At 34.0% G+C, this 15,324-nt stretch overlaps 1 long non-coding RNA gene across 1 annotated transcript; it reads left to right on the plus strand.

The window, feature by feature from the left end:
- Nucleotides 1-976: 976 nt before the first annotated feature.
- On the plus strand, nucleotides 977-3,107 carry LOC140696064 (uncharacterized). Its single transcript, XR_012072057.1, has 3 exons — nucleotides 977-1,059; nucleotides 1,989-2,090; nucleotides 2,855-3,107. It is a non-coding gene; the product is annotated as an uncharacterized lncRNA (long non-coding RNA).
- Nucleotides 3,108-15,324: the final 12,217 nt, after the last annotated feature.

Genomic DNA, 15,324 nt, shown 5'->3' on the forward strand with positions numbered 1-15,324 from the left:
AAAACAGACTGAGGTAAAAAGATGTCTGAAGGCAATGAAAGAAGAGTTACAAAATCTGGATTATAAATAATCAAATTCTAACAAAAAAATTTTTATCTGAACTAGAAGACCTACAGAACCTAATCAAAACCATGTGCATGAAATTAGACATGCAGAATTAAATATGGGAACGCAGCTAACACAATACAGAGGATGAGAGCAATGAGCTGATGTTCTGTGAGGAGAGCAGAGACGGGGAGAGAACCCTGAGGAATACGAGCACGACTGGGAAGAAGAGCACTGAAAGGCTCCCAAGAAAGACTGTCCGGAGGACTGAAAGAAAAACAAGGACTCCGCAGTGTCATAAAAAGTAGGAAACTTTAAGAAAGAGCAGAAATGTCGAACATTATTTTAAGCAATTTAACAGGAGCAAAATGGTCAAGCATAATAATGAGATGCTGGCTAAAGTTCATACGAAGGAGTCTGAGGTACAAGCTGGATTAGAGCTCTTTGAGGAATGACTGGATGAGACCAAAGGAGTGATACAAATTTAATTTTCAAAAGTAATTAAGCTATTAAGAAACAGGCAAGAGTAGGTAAATAATTGGAAAAAGAAATGGTGCTGAGATGTTTTTAAGTGTCTAAATGCTACTGACTATGTAACTCACAGAATAAGGGTCCCGAGGAGGGTTGGAGTTGGCATAGAGAAACATCAGTGGGCAGGAGGGAGAAGACAGAAAGAGGAAATGACAGGCAGATATATTTTTAGGTTTAAGAGCAGAAATTTAAGAGACTCATTTGCTGATGGCTTTATTTTCTCCATAAATTCAGAGGTGGGCCAAGTGAGAAAATGGAATCATGAGAAGAGCAGATAACTATCAGTACAGATGCTATAGAGAATGGAGAAGTGGGACTTAGAGAAACAAGGAACAACTGCTAGGCACCAATAAAGATGGAAAACACTGTAATTTTTTTTTTTTTAGCAGTACTCAAAAACCCAGGAGCAAGAATAAAGAAGTTGGCCTGTTGAGCTGTTCAGGATTGGTGTGACAGAAGGCAGTTGTGACCAATGGACAATGGGTAAATAGATATAAGGATACTGGAAAGAAAAAAGGTTGATGTGACAAGTTTTCAAAAGAGGCGGTTTTGCTCCCCAGAGGATATTTGACAAAGTCTGGAGACATTTTTGACTATTATAACTTGAGAGGGGGCCACTAATGAAATCTAGTTGGTAAAGGTCAGGGACACTTCTAAAGATTCTACAATGCAGAGAACAACCCCTCACAACAAAGAATTTTCTTGGGTCAGAAAATATAAATTGATTTACCAATCAAAAGGAGTTAAAGGGGGACTTACAGTAAGAAACTAGAGGATCAAAGCACAGAGTGTCCTATGAGGTTACAGAGCAGAAATATGTCAAGTGGGGAGAGGCAGAGAGGGAGAAAGGGAAGGAGGGCGGGAGAGAATGGGAGGAGAAAAGGAGAAGAAGAGAAAGAACATAAATGAAAGGGGGGGATATGAAAGAGAGAAAGAGTGAGAGAATGAGAGAAGGCTGTAGCCTAGAGTGATTTATTTCTGTTATCCTTTCATTATAGAACACTTCAGAGTTGGAACATTTGAGCTGATAACAAACATGTGACCATAGAAATATGAGGCTCAAGCAGAGTAGAGGTGAAATTCACCAGAGATGAGCAATTCAAAGATCTTTTGTATCACCTAGAATAATGGCGAGGCTAGTGGGAGTGAAAAAGATAGTTACGTAAGTGCTACAACCTTTCCTGAATGAAGGATGTGGAGGAAAGGCTGTGACCCAGCAAAACTATTTGTTTATGTATGAAGTCAGCATAAGTAAAAGATAATTAACATAAATAAAGCACAGCTCATCTTTGGGAGGGAAATGAAAAGGAAACAGCACAATAAAAAAAATTGCTAAAGGAAAAAAAATAGTAAGTTTTCACTAAGAGGCCATTTTCCTATACTTTCTAAAATAAATGTTTTTCTTTCATAAGAATAAAAATCAGAAAACATGAGAGCAAAAGAAAATACTTGAAAAATGAAATAAACAGTGAAACATCGGGAGAAGTGACTTCATATAGCCTATGAACTGGAATGTGAGTAGTATCCACATTTAAAATTATTCAGGATCATGTGAAAAGTTTCATGTCAACTAGTTTTTCAGAATTGATATCATAAATGATTTCCAGTCTAAAAAGATAAGAACTGGGCGGTATACTCGGTGGTAGAGCATGTACTTAGCATGCAAGAGGTCCTGGTTTCAGGTCCCAGTACCTCCATTAACCAAAAAAGTAAATTAAATAAAGTAAAAAAATGAGAAGTAAATCAACACATTTAAAAATTAAAAAATAGGTAAGAATGCAGAAAACAAAATAACACAAGATACTGAGAAAAAAAAGTGTGCCATATTTCTGAGAGGACAAACTTCGTAAAATTATATCTACCCATTTACTGGGCATAAAACTAAGCTTTGATGAGATTTTATGTTATTCAGTGTAAAAAAAAAAGCATTGCTCAGTAGCACAAAATTCACTACTTAGAGATAAAATTTCATAAGAAATTCTTTGCACTTGTGTGGTGTGGTATACTATCTATTCATAACATTCTTCTTTTGAGAAATTCTAATAAGCACCCTGATAATCTCGAATAAATAGCTTAGGATGAAACACTCCACTGATGTCCTTTACTTATATTTAACATTTACTGCTTCTTCCCCAAAACCCCTGGAGTATAAGAACAATGACTATGTGGCTCAAAGATTAAGGGGAAATTTGTCTAATTATAGTTATCTATGTAGTGTTGGCTATTTACAATGAAGCAGAATACTGGATATATATTCTCTGTCCTCTCTGCATTTCAGCACAGAATCACCAATTCTTGCACTACAGATTAGAAGAGGAAGAATCAAGAGTCAAGAGTACGCCAATTGAGCCTTTTGAAATGAAGCCCAGAAACATTCAGTGATATTGGTTAATCTAATTGCAAAATTACTTATATCATATTCAAAAGATTTGGGGAATGGAGCTTCTGCATCCTGCAGTATTTTGTAATAATATTTTGCATATGGCTTTATGTGCCATAGTTTTCTGTATAAAATCAATAATCAACAAAAATGTATTTTACAGTATTTCCTTTTTATCTAAAAACTTCCTTAAAGTTGTCAATCCCCCCAAATTGTGACAACATTCTTAGAAGCTTTACTATGAGAAGGATCAGAGTTCCGTCACAGAAAAGTTCCATTCACGCTTGTAAAATAAAACATAAAAGCTTCCTGGTAGGTATTTTGGAGTTCATGCCAAAAGCACATCTACAGTTAGACTTGCCCACCAGAGAAATATGTTGCCTAAATCACTGAGATATTCTCCAGCCACTGCATCAATTTACCCCCCAGCTAGAAATGTACAATTTGCTGTAAAATCAAAAGGGAAAGGCAACTATTTATACTATATTCTCTTGAATCAGCTGTACATACTAAAAGGGATTAAAAGATTTTTGTGAATATTGCTGTGGAGAAACAAACAAACAATAAATAAACAGTATTGCTATTTATTTAAATTTCATGAAGCCAGGTGGTAACTTCACTGACTAAAAGACGACTTCTTTGGGGCTACATTCAAAACGTATAAAGAACTCACACAACTCAACAGCAAAAAACCAAACAATTCAATTAAAAAATGGGCAGAAGATCTGAACATTTTTCCAAAGAAACACAGATGGTGAACAGGCAGATGGAGAGATGCTCAACATCACTAATCATCAGGAAAACGCAAATCCAAACCACGATGAGATACCACTTTGCAACCATTAGAATGGCTATTCTCAAAAAGACTAGCAATAACAAGTGTTGGAAAAGATGTGAAGAAAAGGGAACCCTTTTGCACTGTTAGTGGGAAAGTAAACTGGTGCAGCCACTACGGAAAACAATATGGAGGTTCTTCAAAAAATTAGAAACAGAACTACTGTATGATCCAGATATTCCAATTCTGGGTATTTATTTGAAGAAAACGTAAACACTAACTCAAAAAGATATACATGCACCCCCGTGTTCACTGCAGTATTATTTACAATAGCCAAAATATAGAAACAACCTAAGTGTCCATCGATGAATGGATCAATGAGGAAGATGTTATGTATGTAGGTAGGTGTGTATGTGTATGTATATGTGTGTCTGTATGTGTATACATATAATTTAGCCATAAGAAAGAATGAAATCTTGCCATTTGTGACAACATGGAGGGACCTCCAGGACATCATGCTAAGTGAAATAAGTCAGAGGAAAAATGATCTTTTTTACAGTGGAATCTTTGTGTGTGCGTGCGTGTGTGTATGTGTATGTGTATATCTATATAAAACCCAAGCTCATAAACATGAATGCAGAGAACAGGAGAAAAGACTGATGGTTTGCCACAGGAAGGAAGTGGGAGTAGGAAAAACGGGTGATCTGGTTTTTTATTCCAGTTTAAATAAGCTGAATTTTTTAAAAAATTATATTATTAAACTCTTTGATGCTAGGAATCAAGGTATACTTTTACTGTGCTCACAGTTTAAAACATTTGATAGTAAATTACTAAAAAAACTAGTTTATATGGCAACAAAGAAAAAATTTGATACATATTTCCACTTACAAGAATAACAAATCTAGCTGGAGAAATAAACCATGTCTTTTAAGTAAATCAAACTTTTTCAATTAAACTTTTGGTTAACAGCTAAATCAAGACTGATTTGGATTCTACCTAATAAAACTGAAAAAGGAGGGGAAAAAAAGACTGATTTGGGATGTAGCTGTACAGATCACCTAGTAGAGCTTTTACAGATCAGTCTTCTTTCTATGATATTGTTTGCTAGTCTCTGATTTGCAAAAAAAAAAAAAAAAAAACTTCTTTGATTTTCTGTTTTTACACGACCACAAATTTTTTAAACTCAAATGAAATAAATAAATCCCAACATGACATCAATATTCATATTTATTGCTTAGAATTTATCAACTCCTTGCTGTTCTTATACAGGGAATATGTGTTTTCAAAACTGACCTGGACCAAGCTTATCAAAAGATCGCTCATAATATAAGTAAAGAATCCCAAGTGATCACAGCTCACTGTTTTCTTAAAGACCTTACTTTCTATTGTTAGAAATAGGAATTTATCAGGTATAACTTTAGATTTCCAATTAATATAACAAAGGGAACAAATTTGTTAGAAGAAAATTTTACTTCCAGAGAATAAATCTACTTACGAATTCTCTAAAATTACTTTGACATTTTTTCCTAATGCATCACCAATGATTTCCAGATATTGTGACAATAAATCTAACTTTACCTTAACTTATTTTAAGAAGCTTGTAAAATGTTCATCTTGCACTTCTTAACCTTCATAAAGGTCAGGTTGAGAAGACAGTGTAATAGATTGATGTTATTCTGAAACTGATCATTGCAACATCTGGATTTGCCAAAATCCTCAGAAGTTGAACACTCTAAAAGGTAAGAGTCAAGTCCTGCCCTCAACCATACTATTTAAATTTAACAGAATAACTGCAAACAAAATGACATATTAATAGTTGCAGTTTAACCTGTGTCATTTTGTTTGTTTATGAAACATCACACACTAGATTTACATTTTTGTCTCTCAAAGCATCATTACAAATCAAAATCTTCATTTACTTTGGCTAATAACTGTTGAGTGTAAGTGAATGATATGGTATCCTTAGACTCGCAGACAGTGAAAGTGTCCTTCAAGATGATGTGAGGACACAGAACATTTAGATACACCTTTTATGGAGTCAACTGGGTACGAGAATTCAATAATACCTCAGAGAATTCATCTGAATGAAAATACGATAAAATAATAATTCTTTCATACCTAACACAATTGGTGATACGAGATCACTCACTACTTTTATGTTCACCAAAATTATATATAAACCTGTATTTTAAAAATAGTGTATCACTGGTGATTAAGGCTATGTAAGCTAAGAAGGGAGGGGATTTTATGCATGTTAAGGGCAATGTAAGCTTGGGTTTTTTATTGATGTGTTTACCTTTTAACCATGACTGAGGATATTAGCAAGAGTTGTTCTGTTGAAATAAATAATTCACTAGCATCTCCCTCATCTCTTCTTTTGTCCTGTTACATAATGTAACACATATTCTTTCTTGTGCAAAATTTTAAAAGAATATATATATAAATTACGTAAATAAAAGTTCTTCTACGCTAACTAAATGGGATGTTACTTCCTAGGGAAAAAAGACTAAAACATAAATATTAAAAATATAAGAATTGAGCTCCATATATTGCAAAGCAACAAGTTAATAACCATTAACGAAACAGGACCAGACACAGCTGGTATACTAACTTTAAAACCAGACTGTTATCTGGATTTCTTAGTATTTCTGCCTTAGTACATTACTAGATATATTGTTGGTGTTTAACAAATGCTTATTAGAGCAGATTAATTGTGGACATTTCAGATTCAAGCTACGATATGAATAAATGAAAAAAATTCAACGCAATTGCTTCATATCACATACTGTATTTTAACAGGCATATTTTTAAAGAACTCTAGGTCACTGCAAGAAATGATTTATCTGGTGTGTTCTTTCCTCAAAGAGTGAATTAGGTAAAGCACTAGCATCACACTGTAGTATAGAAATTAAAAGCAGGAAAGGAATGGGGTGAGAGTGGAGAGCATACAAAATTGGTGCTCATGAAAGTTCCCACAAATTTTCTGAGATGATGACATTTTAGATTGTGGGAAATTAAGACCTCTTACGTCTCCTTTGATCTCTGCCTTAGAGATAGGAGACTATATCAGGGACTCTAATATCTCAAGATTTCAAAAGTTCTCTTTCTATTATGCACTACAACAGGGAAGGTGATAAGTTTAAAGTCGATACAGTTATGTCTGCCCTTACCCAATTTTAGGAAAAGCATAAACTATTCATGGCATGAAGTAATTTGTACACATTACTTATACTAGCCATACAGAATGTCAGAAATCAAGGTGTTATTTTAAATTATAGCTTTATAATCTAAATTATATTAACCTTAGTACAAAAAATTGGTGTCACTTGACAGAACTCCAAAGGGAATGAGGTTCCCGTCCAACTTTAGGCTTTTCTTGACATTCAAAAGGAATTTCTTAGCAAAAAGTTGCTGGACCTTCCAAAATCAGTCTAAAAGGTAGTTAAGGAAGAAAGATGAACCCACTTACAGACATGGTTTCCCTACTCTCTAAGCCTCTCTCTTCTGATTATGCTCTTTGTAGAAAGACCTGTACTTCTATACACCAGTGGAATTTTTGATGAATTTCTTTATCCCCAAAGGCCATGATTTCTTTCGTTGCTTTTGCAGACAAAAAGTCACAGATCATTTCTGTTGGATGAACCTCTTTGTTATATCATCTGAAAGGTTTTGGGGGAAAAAAACAATGTCATATTCATCTAAAGACAGAAAAAGAAACATAATATTACTGATTCAACATGATAGCTATTGCTAAGGCAGAATTAAAATAGCATAATTTCAGCAATTTACTTTTTTACTCTAATACCATAGTTCATTATTTTATACATCGAGGTACTTTAGAGCCTCTCATATGCTTTTAATCTATCACTTACTAGTTGGCAATTACTACTTCATCTTCGGTCTTTATGCTCTTAAGAATTCAAACTCGTAAAACAACACTGTTCCTATAATTGCGTAAAAACCACAGGAAAAGAAAAATTCCCTGTCTTTATCAAGCCCACTTGTGAACATTTTTACATTTATTATACTATTATACTTTAACATGTTTTAAAATTAAGGTGGAATTGCATGCCCTTTTTGGAAAAGAGGGAGAAATCAAGAAATCATTCTCACTAAACTACATTAGGAATGTACCTTAAGGGGTTTTAAGGAAATTAAAGCAACTCCCCATGTTGCAAAATGAAGTTTAAAAAGTGCCTGAACTAAAGCTAATACCACAGATGGAGTCTGTGCCCAGATGGAATGGAGTGATGCTATACCATGCCAGCCTGGTGTGTCACAGGGGCCAATTCACATGGGAAGAATCCAGGAACATAACACAAGGTGAAAGTTGTGTCTTGGAAAAGTCTTTGGACTGTGGTTAGGTCAAGGGTTAATTTCAGTTCTATGAGTAATCCCTATAAGCCATGTCAATGGACAGTTCAAATGAAGTTGACAGAAGGCAGAAGAAAGCCCAAAAGTTACAAGTTACACACTGAAGTAAGTATCAATGTGTAAAAAACGATGACAGATTATAGCGTTCTGAATGCTGAAAGTGTTGAAGTAGGAGCCTCACAAAGTCTTTGCAAAAGCCAGCTAGTCATCGGTAGAAATGGCTATTTTATACGATGTATCCAATGAATGCTGACTCTATGCAAAGGGCTCCTTTTCAAATGAGTCACTTACACACTTGCCTCCACATCAGGAGCATAGTCTTAAAAGGGCCAAGGTCCACTAGAAAATCTCACAGATAGCACACATGCCAATGGCATGTTAACACTATACAGGCAGGGTACACTGTTGACAAGGGTGAATTTAGTCCATGTAATTATCTGATTCTTTCAACGTAATTTTTAAAGAAGACTACATTTATTCTTAGTACTATGAATTTTGCCTAAAACATTTGAAAAATTCAATGTATATCCACATAACTGTCAGGAAACACTTAACTGACTTCTTTGACATTAATATAATGTCTAGAAAAGTTCTAGAAAATGTAAAGATGAAATGGACATGATCATGTCTTTATCTTTACTAACAAGTGAGACAGATATTAAACAAATGGTAATACAAGTAACTACTACATTACAGGTATAACCAATGTCATGAGAAAAAAAATCTACTTCACCTAATTTAGAATTATAAGCATACTGTACGTTATATGTGACTATATGCCCCTTCTCATATGGTGAGGTTTTTTTAAATAACTTTCTGAATAAATCATGTGATTCTAAATAATACTACTACTAGATGAACACACCATCCTTTTTGTATGAAGATGTTATGTTTAAAACAGTAATTAGGCTGAAGTTTAAGAATAAATTAAAATTCAGGAAAAAATTGTAAGAGTGCATCTTTTACCCTTTGTTTCCCCAATAAAAAAAGAATAATACTATTAATATACTTGTAGGTAGCTATGGCAGTTGCAAGCATATGTTGGCAGTCTTTCATTCAGAGGAAGTTTACAGAATATGGTCTTTACTTTGTGGTTTAGTGTCCTCATTTGAAATGAAATACAGAAAGGTCCAACAATAATCAGGCAGATTGCCATTGAGCCTGTAGCATTTCAAGAACCACAAAGGAGGAATGAATCATTTCCACACACCCTGAAACCACAATTTCATATCTACCAATGATTTCTACAGCACTTGGGATTTGTTAATAGCTCATTAAGATGATTTCAACATTCGAACCTCTCATTTACAATTGTTGATATTTCATTGCCCCAAAATGATTACTTAGCCTAGCCAAATCTCAATTCATATCCTACCACAAAGGATCTCCATTTCCACTAACTTTTTCTGGTTTGCATTATTCTTAGTGACTGACTCTTGTATTAACAGTTCCAATTTTCGTCTTTACTTGCTCTGATTTAGTCAATAATGATATGAAAGGTGAATTTGGCAAGAGATCTACCTTTTAGGATCTGGACAACATGGAAAGATCCAGGGGATATTTGTTAAATAACACAAAGGACCGTGAAGACCCATGGCCAACCCTTGTCTGAAATCAGACAGGAAAATTGAGACCAAACACAGGCTGTATTTCAAATGAAATGATTTCAAGTCATGCTAACGTCTGGCATCAATTTGAAATTCCTTAAATGAAACCACACGATTTCAGTATCAAAGAAGGTCTATCACTTCTAATGATCCAAAAGAAACCTTTGATTGAAGGGCCATAAGGCAATTTAGTGAAAGTCTTACAGCATTATTTTTTGTTTAAAACCATGATGTAGGAGGTAATAAATGATAATCAAGTGTGGATGCTGTTAATCACCTATGTATCAATTCGTATCAAAATAGGGTGTTTTTTTTTTTAATTAGATAGTCCTAGGAAGGCCTCAGTAAGAATGGAACACCCTATGGAAAAAGTTAGTTTGAAGTTTATCCCTCTAATATGGAGAAGAAAACAAAAATACATGTAGATATATAAAACTGGTATTACTCATTGTACACAGTATCTGAGCCATACATTACTTTTAATAATGATATAATCTTGGATCTGTACAGTGATATACCTCTAGAGAACCATAAATTCTCCTTTATATTAAGGAATACATTATTACCAACATTAGCAACCATGTTTATAGACGAAGATTTCAATGCATGAAAAATACATAATTTATCCAAGGTCACACAGCTCATCAGCATAAAGTCAGAATAAGAATCTAAGTTTGCTGATTTGTAATCAAATGTTCTATTCATTTGATTAAGAGTTTTTAACCTGGAGCCAAGAGCTTCACGGACCTATGAACATCCTGAAATTAAAGGCAAAATGTCATCTATGTGTATGTTTTCCCCCTTGGGGGGAGGATCAGATTATCAAAAGGGGTCATGACAGAAAAAATATTAAATACTACCTTATTTGACTAACCCACATTGTACTAGACTTCTCTAAAAAGGGATCATATTCATTTCCATAATAAATTTAAAGTTCAGCCAAAGTTTCAAATGATATGTTAGTAGTTGGAATACATTTATGTAGTTTAGTAAATAACTTTGCAGAGAACTACGTAGATGATGGGGAACTTGAGCCCCTAGTTAACTTTCACATGCTCTGACATTTATTCTGATCACACCACAGAATTCACATAGGCAAATGCTACACTTAAACAGCTAAATGAATTAAATTATCATTTTTGATGTGTAACTCTTAGTATGTGATGAGAAATTCATTTTTTGAGCTAAAATTGTTCCAAGTGAGAGGCAGTATTTTTCTTAATAAATGTATAACACCAGATTAGCTGATTTTTACTTATGAGAACACAACTGAATTTGCTTTCTTTCCCATTTTACCTTCTGGAAATTTTGCACATACACACACACACACACACACACACACACACAAACTATCTAATTCAGAATAATAAAGCACTAAATTCATTTTATCTAATTTTCAGATTGGAAATGCCATTCTACATTTGCATTTTTAATGCTAAAAAGTAAAAGAAGCTAAAATTTAAATATTGATTTTCATGTACACATGTAGGCAATTTGGATTTGTTTCTAAGTTGAATATACTTACTGTTGCTCCATTAGAAATAAAAGGGTACAGCCTTTACATGAAATATTCATATTCCTCCAAATGGGGCTGTATCTACAGAGCTTCCAAACTGAGAGCTTTGAATCATTCAATCCATTCAGTGAAACAGCCTGTCTGATGATCTCTCTATAGACTTAATCAAAATTTTAGGTTCATTTAAATTAGTATGAAAGCCTTGCATGTTATTCAAGGTAAAAAAGTCACCAGCACTCAGTTGTACTTGATCTGGCCTAGGAATCACATTTCACACCTTCCAAGGACTTCTCAGACTTGTATATAATCTTAGCCCAACTCATCTACAAGACAACAGCCTGCAATCCATAGCTTCCCACCTTTTGCATATGTAGCAGAGATCTACAACGTTTTGCTTCTCAAAATACAGGAGTGTTTTGACGGCTGTGATCATGAAGCTTGCCCAGGTTCCCAGGGGAAGTGCAGCCTAAGTGTCCGGCTTATATACATACAACTTATCCACTAAGGTACATCAAAGATGTGAGGCAGGAAGTTGTTGTCAGTGGAGCACACGGTTTGTTTACTATAGCTGCTGGTGGATTAATTTTTACTCCTGTCCTCAGGTTATGAATAAGGCAAAACATTCCTAGAGATGCACAGGTCCTTGGCACGGGCAGTGCTTGCAGATGACAGAGAAAAGGGATATTTCCTCACACGCAAAGTTATGTAGGTCCCATTTGTCCCACTGATGGTTTATGAAAATGCAAACAATCACCATAATCTCCTTTTCTTGAGTAGTGGGGTGTGGAAGGGCAGTTATTAGCTTGAACAAAAAAGCTGACATTAAATATCGAATTAATCCATAAATAAGAAGATGATCAAAGCTAGTCATCTTCTTTGAGTCTTATGAGTCATGACAGTTCTGCTCCAAAAGTTTCTCTGCTTTGATAAAGAAGAAAGGCATGGGGCCAGCTGTCCATTTCCAAGAACATGCCTCCATTCTGATGGATGAAATCTGTTACTGAGTAGCACACAGGCCAATACTTGACTATGAGGTCAAGGCTAGAACATAGATCAGTAGAGAGAACAAGGAATGCTCATTTCTATGGTCAATGTCTGGAGTAGGGAAGAAAAACAAAGAGCAATGATAAACCAGAGGTTTACCTGTTTGATCAAGGGATGCCTCACACAAAACAAGGAAGAAAAGAAACCCAGAGTAGAGGCAGAGAAACCGTTAATTAGTCAAACTGACTGAAAGGAGACTTCAGAAATGGAAGGCAGTCTTCATTGTTGTATTCTAGACAGCTGAACTTTCTGTTATGATTTTATTTCAGAGATGACAAAATGGATTTCTTTTGCTAAACACAGTCTCCCTGAAACTAAAAAAATATGTTTGCATTTGTGCAGGTGGTAGCATAAAAGGCAAATTCTCCTTCAATATGGAAATGTTTTATTTATAAAGCAAGTAGTCTTGGAAAGATCAAATGTTACTAAATCACTGGACAATGACGTGTCTCTTGGTACAGATGACTTCCCCAGGTCACTTTGTCTATTAACAGAAGCATGAATAAATTATGGCAGGTGTGTTTGAATAATCAGAATCAAATTGAATATTTAAGCCACTTCTTTGCTGTAATTAGGCTCATTCTTGAAAGGCAATGGAATTTTCATTCCAATTAATGGTTACAATCTCTACTACATTTCTCATCTTTATCCTTGTACAACTTCCACTTCATCAAAGATGTGTATCTATTGTCTCCTGAAGACATCGGGAGAGTTTCTGACCCTACTGTTTACATCATTCCTCATTTATGGAACGCCTTTTACCATTTCTGTACTGATCTCAATCCTTCCCACCCCTATTCTCAGTGAAGTCCTTCAGACACTTCAACCATCTCTGCTTTCTTTTTTTTTTTGTTCTACACGTCTGTAAGTCAGATTTCTGCATTTGACATTTACATACAGTCTATGTGGTCACAAATTTATGAGGGCCCTATATTAGAGTCAGGCAATTATACTTCTAGTTTCTACGTTGTCACATAGTATTTCTTTTCTATTCAACAAGTCACTTACCCTCTCCAATCTGTAGTCTCCTTGTTAGTAAAATGAAAAGAATAATACTTTCTTTCCTTTCCTAGAACTGTAAAAGTAACTAAACTTGAAATAAATGAAATGTATTATCATCATCAACAACATTGCACTTTTAGTATTTTTATTACTTTCTTTTTGGATTATTAACCATTTTGGAATAATATTCTGGACTAAGTAACTCTTCTGTGCTTCACCAATACCCTCATCAGAGTCTATCCCTGCTCTTACACAATATAAAATACTTATCATGTAACTCTCTCTCTCACTAAACTAAAAGCTCCCAAAGCTGAACTTGCATATCTATTGCTTAGCACTTGACAAAGAATATATTCCCGAAACACATGATAAACTGAACCAAATTACTATATATATATATGTATATATGTATGTGTATATATATATGTATATGTGTATATATATGTGTGTAGATATATAATCTCTTCATCACGAGGCACAATGCTTTTCATGTAGTAGGTTTAAGTTGCTTTTCTGTTATGTGATTAAACTAGGTATCATTCATTACCTCCATTTTATTTTAAAACTTCTTGCTCAGATCAGTTCATCAACAGTTACGGTATGTGGGAAAATAACTCTACTACAAATCAAGTACTTTGAAAACAATGAGAAAGTTATTGCCTACATAAAGGCAGAACACAGTTACACACAATTAAAACATATCCCAAATGACGTGTTAATACATACCATCAATATAAAAAAGAGAGCAAACATCTAGAAGTAGTTCAAACTTATGGGCAATATTTAAGTTGTTAGAGTAGGTAAAAGTTGTGTTATGACCTCTATGCTGAGAGTTTGCATAAATTATGCCAAAGCTATCCATTACAGAATATAACTAAGTTCTTTTTTTACATAAACAAGGTTAAGAGTGTGAGACTGAAGAATACAGCAGCAAATTTATTGATGCTTAAGTATTATGATATCCAATAGGAACTAAGGGACCATTTGTGCCATTTAAAACTATCCAGTCTCAAATTCTGAGGGGAACATGATTCCTTTTTATTCCTCCTTCTCCTTCTCTGTCTTTTCTCTTAAGTATTTTTTTTTTATTATTCCAATTTATCTCTACTCTTGGCTCATTATTTGTACCTATTTTAAGTCAATAGTTGCTATAGGGTTTACAATACTCATCATCTATACTCTGTTTATTTCTAGTTAAAAAAACTTAAAATGCTCAAGTTTTAATGTCTTCACATTTTTCTTATTTTTGCTACTGCAATGGAATCATTTGCATAATTTCTATTAAGTAACTACAATGATGATTAATTTTCTAGAATTTATTCAATATCACTATGTGCCAGGTACTTTGCTAATTTACCTGAATCACGCCATTTAGTACATACAACTCTGTGAGGTAAGTACTATTATTACCCTCATTTGCTATCTCAGAGAATTAAGGCATACAGAAAGTAAGTGACTTACCCAAAATTACACATCCTTGTGGTATGTGAAATCAGCCAGTCTAACTACAGAGGTTCAATCAGTAAATTATGATTGCTAGCACACAGTTTATTAAATTGTAAAAATTTATAGTATTTTTAGTTTGTTTCCTAAAATTCCCTATGGGGAAAAATTGCCTGCAAATGACAAGTTATTTATTTCCTTTTTCACTAACTAGCTAATATTTTTGTTTCATATCTTACTGCATTTGTATCTCCAGAAAAATTAAATAATTGTAAAAATAAATCTATATTTTATTTTGATTTCAAACTGAATGTTTCTATGTTCTTATCTTTAGTTTATTAGGATATAACAGTAATGGATGAGTATATTTTATTGAATGTTTGATAAACTTTTCTGATTCCTCCTTTTCTCTGTTGTCTAAACCTACTATAATCACATATTACATTATTATGGAAACCAACAAAAATTTCTAAAGAGAAGGAAAACTATTAGGGACAAGTAAAATCAACATTTCTAACTCAATGAAAAAAATTAATATTCACCTATGAATCTAATGGCATGTGATTTGAATACTGTTTCCAATGGAGAATTCAATCAATAACAACAT

Source organism: Vicugna pacos, chromosome 4, assembly GCF_048564905.1.
Source record: "Vicugna pacos chromosome 4, VicPac4, whole genome shotgun sequence".
Classification (NCBI taxonomy): Eukaryota; Metazoa; Chordata; class Mammalia; order Artiodactyla; family Camelidae; genus Vicugna; species Vicugna pacos.